We start from the raw sequence: 8770 nt of genomic DNA on the forward strand, positions 1-8770 counted from the left end.
ATGTTTATTGTTATAGATGACTTATTAGGAAAGCCAGTGATTTTTATTTTATTTATTTATTTATTTTTCATGGGGATTTTGGGGAATGAAAGAGGAAATAAAAGTATCCATAAGATCAGTCTGGAGGGAAGTATAAGAGTGAATACCCTCCCCAGAACATCACATTGATCATTGTACAGTAGATTTGTAAAAGTTAGAACTGGGAAAGGAAATCTCTTTAGGAAACGGAGTTGAACAGCTCTGTGTTTTCCACAGTTCAAAGTGTTTTTCCCACTGCATTTGGTGGACAAAGGAATACTTTTTGCCCATCGTTTTTTCTTCTACCTCCCAGGATAAAAGAGAAGTACTTTTTTTGCAAATTTACAAATTAAATAAGATGTGCAAAAAATGGAGTTTGACAGAAACCTTTTTTTTTTTTTTTCAGTAGATGTGATATTTTAATAATCGTGTCCACTGATCACCTCCTTAATGCTTACTAATTTAAGCTGACAAAGTGCAATGTAGAACTCCTGCATCTAAGTTCTTTACTGCTGTATAGATAGGTATGAAAAGTTAATGTTCCTCCTTTCCTTAAATTTCTGGATGTTTTTCCTGCAGGTATGGTTTATTAGTCATTTTATTTCTGAGATTCAAGCAGTGCTAGAGACAGGGTGATTTTCAATGGGATTAGAATTATATTTTTTCATTATTTGATGTTATTTAGAATAAAGGTAAAAATATCTGATATTATCTTATCTTACTCTTAGTTATAAATGGAATAAATATTATAAGTTCCTAAGTAAAGTTTCCTAAACCAGATCTTCTGTATAGACTAAACTGATGGCCATACAGACACTGCTGAATATTTATATAATGATTGCCAGATTATTCATTGCTTGAGTCCTATCAGTGTTTTCAGGAATAATTCCTTAATACATGCTGTTTATTCTACAGTCTATTAATACATTATTAATTTTGTTTATTTCAAAAGGTTAGTTTAGACACAATAAAATATTGACTCCTTCCTTATATAGCCATCTTTATGTATGCTTACAGATATACTTTTCCCTCAGTGTTGTGATTTGTTGGTGCATGCTGATACCACAAACTAAGGAGGTTACATGAAATTTAATTAATTTTCTTTTTCCTTTTTTTTTTTTTATGGGAGAGTATGCAAAGAGATAAATGGTTCATGATTGATGAACTCTCAGGCCCCATACTGGAGCATTTATTGATTCACTGGCCATTTAGCTTGGAATTATTCCCTAGCAAAAAGAATATTACTATACACTTAAATAAAGGTTTTAAATATTATGCTAACCTTTCATCAAGCAGTAATAAGTGTCCCAGCCAAATTCATTCAGCTTCACTTCCCATTCATTTCACTGTCATGATCAGCATTATCATCCATTCTCGCTACAGAGGCTCAGCAAATTATAATGGGTTTATCTGGAGTATAAAATCATGAGCTCCAACCTTCCCAGACTCCTTATATCCTCATGACGTCTAATAAAAAGTACAAATGTTATATTGATTCAGATATCTGTTTCAAAATACAGTTTAACTGGGGACTCAATTTCAGTCTGAAAAGCTTCTGTCCTTTGGGCTTCTTTGCAGTACTAGTTAGAGCATATTTTGTAATATCAGATTAAACTTAATTTCTTAATGTGTAAGCTGATTAAATATTAGTTTCCAGCATAACTTCCAACACATATATACACAGTTAATACCCAGCATTTATACTTATAAAATAGCTGAGACATAAGGGATTGTTCAACTGTATTTTTCTTTGCCTATGGCTATTCTTGATGTAATTAATTATAAGGTTTCAATTCACTTGGGTTCTGTAAACTATTTAGGCAGAAAAGTAGGATAGTCACACTAAGGATTCCATTTAGATTATGTCTTAATTTAGGAGACAATTTATTTTTGTCTTTTCTTCCTTTTTTTTTTATTTATTTTTATTCACTGTGCCTCCTCCCCTTCTCTCTCATCTGTCTCTGTTTTTTCTGAATGGATTCAGTCTAAATTATCTGGGAGAGATTCTATTCAAAACAAGGAAAAACAGTGAAGTATGTGGCACTGGGTATCATCACATCTTAAATAATGGATCTATTGGCTTAGATTCATGCTGGACAGACATGCAAAGATCAGATGCCATGTTTCAGATAACTAGGAAAAACAGGCCTCTCTCAGACAATGCTGAATGCAAGGGGGAAATTCTTTATGAGGCAGGTGGTCACCTAGCCAGGTTGTTTTCATGGCCCGTGTCATGCTGATTTAATGTTGTTCATATTCATCCACTAATAGCATCACATAGATGCTATTTTAGCTGTCATGTGAAGGATTTTCAAGAATGCTGTCTGTGGTCCTCTGGGGTCTAGAGGAAACTGAGGTGGGAGATGGAAATGAAGACTTCATGGACGATGGAAATCAGTGGGATGGAGAGTGGAAGTGGCTGCATAATGGCCAACAAATGTTCTGAAATAAAAATAAAATAAAATAAAATAAAATAAAATAAAATAAAATAAAATAAAATAAAATAAAATAAAATAAAATAAAATAAAATAAAATAAAATAAAATAAAATAAAATAAAGCCTCTGAGGGTCATTAAGTGTGTCAGTAGCATAGCTTCAGTATAGGCTCAAGGTCAGAGGAGGACAGTGACATCTGAGGCTGTTTAATGCCTGAAGTTCCCATGAAGTCTTTTCTGAATGAAAAAAAAAAGAAATAAAAGTAAGCCTTAGAGTGAGTAATGTTTTATTTGGAACAATCACATGCTCACTGTTGAAGTAAGTCATGGTTTCTCTGACCTAAAAGGCGTCTCCCTTCCCTGAATGTTGGTGCTCAGTGAAGATCTCCTACCAGAACCTCAGAAAAGACTAAAATCAGCTTTTCTCCAGTACAGCTGTGCTGTCTACAGCAGAGCCTACACCACAGATAAGGAACCAAATTGGTTAACCTGCTACTATTTGCTTTTTCCACTGGCTTTCCAAACAGTGTGCTTTTGACCTCTGTTGGAAACAGGATCCTACCCCAAATGGCTGTTTTTTATGTCCTTGTGCCACTCTGTGATTCTGGGAACATGAGCGCACACTGTGTGCTGGATTCCAGCCAAGCTCACAGCTTGCTGAGCTGCTCTTGTGTCTGTCCAGGCTGCAGAGTCTGGATGTGGAACTTCCTTCAGAAACCAGTGTGCTTGAATCACATTCCTTAGAACAACTTCTTTTCTCAGTGACTTTTTCCTCCTATGGAAGGCTATTGTGAATTGAGATAAAGAACTTTTTAATTAGGCTGGGATAAAAAGAAAAAAAAAAGTCAAGATAAAAAACTGCTTGATAAATGTTATTCTAAAAAATAAATGTAGGTTTCTCTGATGAATTATGGTGGTAAAACACTCTCAAGAATTTCGCCTTAAAGATATGTCAACTTCATGCACTAATTATTAATTCAAAAAGTTTTTCCAAAATGTTACCTTGAAAGATGTTCAAGTGTCAAGTGCCATTCATTTTTTTCTTTTCTTTTCTTTTCTTTTCTTTTCTTTTCTTTTCTTTTCTTTTCTTTTCTTTTCTTTTCTTTTCTTTTCTTTTCTTTTCTTTTCTTTTCTTTTCTTTTCTTTTCTTTTCTTTCCTTTCCTTTCCTTTCCTTTCCTTTCCTTTCCTTTCCTTTCCTTTCCTTTCCTTTCCTTTCCTTTCCTTTCCTTTCCTTTCCTTTCCTTTCCTTTCCTTTCCTTTCCTTTCCTTTCCTTTCCTTTCCTTTTCTTTTCTTTTCTTTTCCTTTCTTTTCCTTTCTTTTCCTTTCTTTTCTTTTCTTTTCTTCATTTTAAACACTGATCACTATATTTGGGAGTGATTCCTTGGCTCCTGTTCTTTCCCCTTCCCCAGGCTGCTCAGTCTTTCTGTGAATATTTCATTCACAAAACAAGAAAGAAGTTTCCTTTAGTTGTCACTGACTGCGCTGACTGTGCATAGTGGCATAAAAATGATGATTGCATCATACTGGTGAGAAATAGAGGGGTTTGCAGCTTCTCAGTTGGAAATCTTTTAAGTCAAGTTTCCAGTAGAATTCAGAGTTAAAGATGCTGGCAGCAGTTTCTCGGATGGGTTTCCAAGCAGGTCTGTGATGCTCTACCTGCTATCCAGATCAATCTCTGAGATATGTCAGGCAGCAAGACAGTTCATATTGAAGGCTGAGCCTGGAGATAATCAATGTGCTCAGCTCTAGCCCAGTATGGAAATACCAAGGATTTGGGAGTAAACAACAAGGATTAGGAGTAGAAGACCGACTAGGTAAAATCTTGCCATGGTGACCTGATGATTCTGTAATCTGTGTACACAGACTCAAGAGATACAGTAAAGGAGAATTAATTCAAAATCAACTATAAAAAAGAGGTCTTTTAATTTCTTCACATGTAGTAGAGAAATCCTGCATTGAAAGGAAAAATAAAACAAAATAAAACAATATAAAATCCTTTTTCTTATAAAAGAAATTGCCTATCTAATCCTGAAAAAATCAATATCTCATAATTTGCTTTTCAGCAGCATAAATGCTAATGCACAAGGTAACACTGGCTTATATTAGCTGAATTGAGTGTAGGATATTTTGTATTCTAAAATAATTTTAATTTACTAATTTCCACCAGGTAAAAGCTTTATACAATTTAGTATGGTACAATCTATTTTGCAGAGTAGGTAACTTTAATAGAAACAAACGAGAGAAACAAAAGCAAATAAATATTCCTTGAAAAATCTCTTTACCAGACTAGCTCAGATCACTAAGCAAATAATTCTGAAAAGGCAGCAATATGTAAAAGAAGCAAAATTTTGTGAAGAACTAAGAACAGAACTCTAAAAAAGTTAGGTAGAATCCTGGTTTAAGCCTTTAATTACAATCTTGGGTTTTTTTTTTTGTTGTTTGTTTGTTTTTTTTTTTTTAGATCTTTCCTTACAAATTCCTTTAGCACGCTTTGCTTTTTGCTGAATTCTATAGTCAGTACTCTGCTTTTCAAGTGCCTTAGAAAACATAGATGCAATAGTATTTAGATCAGTATCTACTGGAATTCTGCATCTCTAAGCTGTGCAAGAAAATCACAGTCAAAAGCTTATGCTAAGGCATACAATGTCCCTGGAACAATGATTTAAGTGATTTGTTTATGCAGAAGACCACCTGTGAAATACTATGTGATTCAGTCAGGGTTCCTATCTCATTGTTTTCTGTAGTAACTAACCTCTGTATAAGTTAACTTTTTGTAAGGATGTCCTCAGATGTACAGCCTGATCCCTTCTGTCTTGCTGCAGTATTCTGGCATGCCTTAACATTTTTTTTTTGTTTTGTTTTTGCCTTCTCTGTTTGGCTAGAGATAAAGATCAAAGTATAATTTAAACTAAACCAATCCTCTTTTGTAAATAAAATACTTTCAGCAAGATGCTTGCAGAAGATTTCATTTGATTTAATTTTATTTTGTTGAGGTTTCTGTTATACAGTTCCCCTTAGGAAAAAAAAAAAAAAAAAAAAAGAACAGAAAAGAAAGGAAAATTGTGGAGTCAAGCATAAATGAAATTGAAACTTTTAGCTATCTCTGTACAAATGTTTACTTTTTTGACAGCTAAAAATATGAAATTCGTCAATACTACATGAGAGTTTTTTATCAAATACAAGTTTCAAACATTTTGCCTCATAGATTTCTATATAGCTTTCTAAACTTGTGTAATGGTATGGGTAGCTGTGCTATACCTCTATGTAAACTGAAAAAAAAAACAAGAAGAATCCTCCTATTTACAAGACATAGGCACAGCCACCCAAAGAAGGGTGAATGATGTTGTGATTGAAAAGCACAAAACCTGTCACTCAGGTTAATGATCTGTTACAAAGCAGTTGGCCACCCTCCCATCCTTTTAGAGTAGACATACACAGAGAGAGCTAAAAGCATAATATATAGTTGCAAGAGAACAAGAGTACAAGGAGTGGGAGGGACTGTAGCTTTTGAAATCTGAAGAGATGGCTCTGAGTACAGCATTAGAGATGTCTAAAAGAGACATTTTGTGCATTAGATGAGCTAGGCTGATCAAGGATAAAACACCCAGAGATCATATATTCTCTGCGTAGACTAAGAAGGAAACCACCTACTAATTATCCTTATAGAAACAGAGAATAAGTCAAAGGGAGACAAAAAGAAAGGTCAAGTCAAATTGCTTGAAAATGAGACATTTTAGTTTCTGTCATCTTTCATACATAAACTTGTGTTTAATGCAAAATGCATTAGTTCCTCTGCTCAGCTGATTTGTGATTTCTGAGCTAGGACTGCTGTCATCGATAGAAATGTGATACTGCACAAGAGACTTTAAAGTCTGTAGATGAGAGCAAAGCCCTAGTACCAACACGAACTGCAAGATTTTCTCATCTTTAGCTTTTAAATTTGGTTAATAATAATTCATACTTTTTACTTTTGTGTGTGTGTGTGTGTGTGTGAATGCAAAAACATGTGTGAGATGGGACAACATTTAGACATCATTTTTGAACTGACCTAGATGTGATAAATACTTTCTGTGCTGTAATTTTAGTAGCTGATTGTGCTGCAATGCTGTCCAGAGGTGATGATCAGTGTCAGACTGCCATAATTCTATTTTTTTGGAAAACAGAAGATCAAGTCTTCTTGATCTTCTTCAAGATTCTTACCTTAAAGCTGAAGTCAAGACATGAAAAATGGTTGAAATGGATAAAGAAAAGAAGACAGTGGTAGTAGGGAAACTAGGGGCAGATACCAGTTGATATCAGTTAATAGCATGCTAAACTTGATATCAGTTAATAGCATGCTAAACTTGATGATAGTCAGATTTTAAAAATCTACAGCAAAAGGAAACATTGCATTGCATTGTGTTTAGGAGAAAATGTTTGACTATGTTCTAATTCTTCATATGAAGAATTCTTGCACATGAAACTAAGATGTCATAACTTCACATGTTCCAGCACTAATGCAATGTTTTTGACCTTTAGGTCAATACTTTTCCCGTGATTCATTGGTCATTGATGTTTTTTTTTCCTTATTTACAAGATGTCTAACCACTGGACCATGGAATTTAAATGCTTTCCAAACAATGTAAAAACTACTGAAAGGCTGAAATGATAAAGTCATATGTAAGGACTAAAAATGGTGATGGCTTATTCTTACGAGAAACTATTCAAAGAAAATAGAAAATGGAAGTTCTTTGTGTCAGGCTGTATAATAAGAATGGAAATGCTGCCAGTTTAGGACTTAATGAATATGGATTTAAAAATTTGCATTTTTTAAAGATTCCTGAGTAGACTTAAAGAGTTTCCCTTCTCTTTGCTATAAGTATACACCTTCAGCAGAAATGGGCTGGGGGAATATGAATATAAGTAGATGGTCTTTTCATATCCAAGCAGTTGACAAAATACAGTGGTCATACACATTTTTTTTTTAAATCCCAATAATTAGTTGTATTTTATCTACTGGTATGGAATTCAATACCTGTAATATACCTTTTTGGAAATACCTCTCCGGAGTTACTTCTTCCAGTTTGATAACACTGGCAGATATGTTAAATGGCTGTAACATTCTCCACAGGATTTGTCTTCTAATCTGGAGGACTAGAAAGAACAAAGTTGTTCTTTGAACAACTATGTTTTATAAGCCTGGTTTATTTTGAGCTTTTGATATGAGTACTTGTTCATTTCTGGCTTTTCTACATGGCATTCCCACAAAGCATGGCAAAATCATAGAATCACAGAATGCTTAAGGTTGGAAGGGACCTCTAGAGGTCATCTAGTCCAACTCCCTTGCACACGCGGGGTCACCTAGAGCACGTGGCACAGGACTGCGTCCAAGCAGGTTTGGAAGATCTCCAGAGAAGGAGACTCCACAACCTCTTCGGGCAGCCTGTTCCAGTACTCTGTCACCCTCACTATGAAGAAATTTTTCCTTAGTTCCTGTGGAACTTCTGTTGCTTCAGTTTCCAGCCATTTCCTGTAGTTCTATCAGTGGCCACCAGTGAAAAGATGCTGGCCCCATCCTCCTCACCGCCTCCCTTGAGGTACTTATAGACACTGATTAGATCCCACCTCAGCCTTCTCTTCTCCAGGCTGAACAGGCCCAGCTCCCTCAGCCTCTCCTCATAGGGCAGATGTTCCAGGCCCCTGATCATCCTTGTAGCCCTGCCCTGGACTCTCTCCAGCAGCTCCACATCCCTCTTGTACTGTGGAGCTCAGAACTGGACACAATACTCCAGATGTGGCTTCACCAGGGCTGAGTAGAGGGGCAGGATCACCTCCCTCAATACTGTTTTAATATCTATGAATCTATCAGTTGTGCACAAAAAAAAAAAAAAAAAAAAAAAAGATCAGTGTTATAGAAAAGGTGTTGACATTGCTTCTTTTCTCATAATGATATCACATCTTCACTCCTTTTGATTTGGGAACTTCTACTTCAGAAATGATTTTATTTTTGTTTTCGTTTGTGTGTTTATGTGTGTGACACTGGCCAGGAAGAGGCAATTTGTAAGGAGCTAATAATCCTCAGGAAGTATTCCTGAGCCAAGTCTCCAGATGAGCATCTGTCTCTTGTTCATCTTCGTTCTCCTTGCATACTTTATTCTCATTGCAGCTATCATTGGAGAAGTCTTAGAGACCCAATCCAAATGCTCAGTCAGTGAACCTCTAACTTGGTTAGATTGGAAAAATCATCTTGAGCAGACCTGATCAAATATATATATTTTTTCTCATAAATTAATGCTTGACAATTCACTTCAGCTACATCCATGTAGCTGAGTTTTA

Source organism: Tinamus guttatus, unplaced genomic scaffold, assembly GCF_059628265.1.
Source record: "Tinamus guttatus ecotype Peru unplaced genomic scaffold, ASM5962826v1 Tinamus_guttatus_pri_ptg000717l, whole genome shotgun sequence".
NCBI classification, from domain to species: Eukaryota; Metazoa; Chordata; class Aves; order Tinamiformes; family Tinamidae; genus Tinamus; species Tinamus guttatus.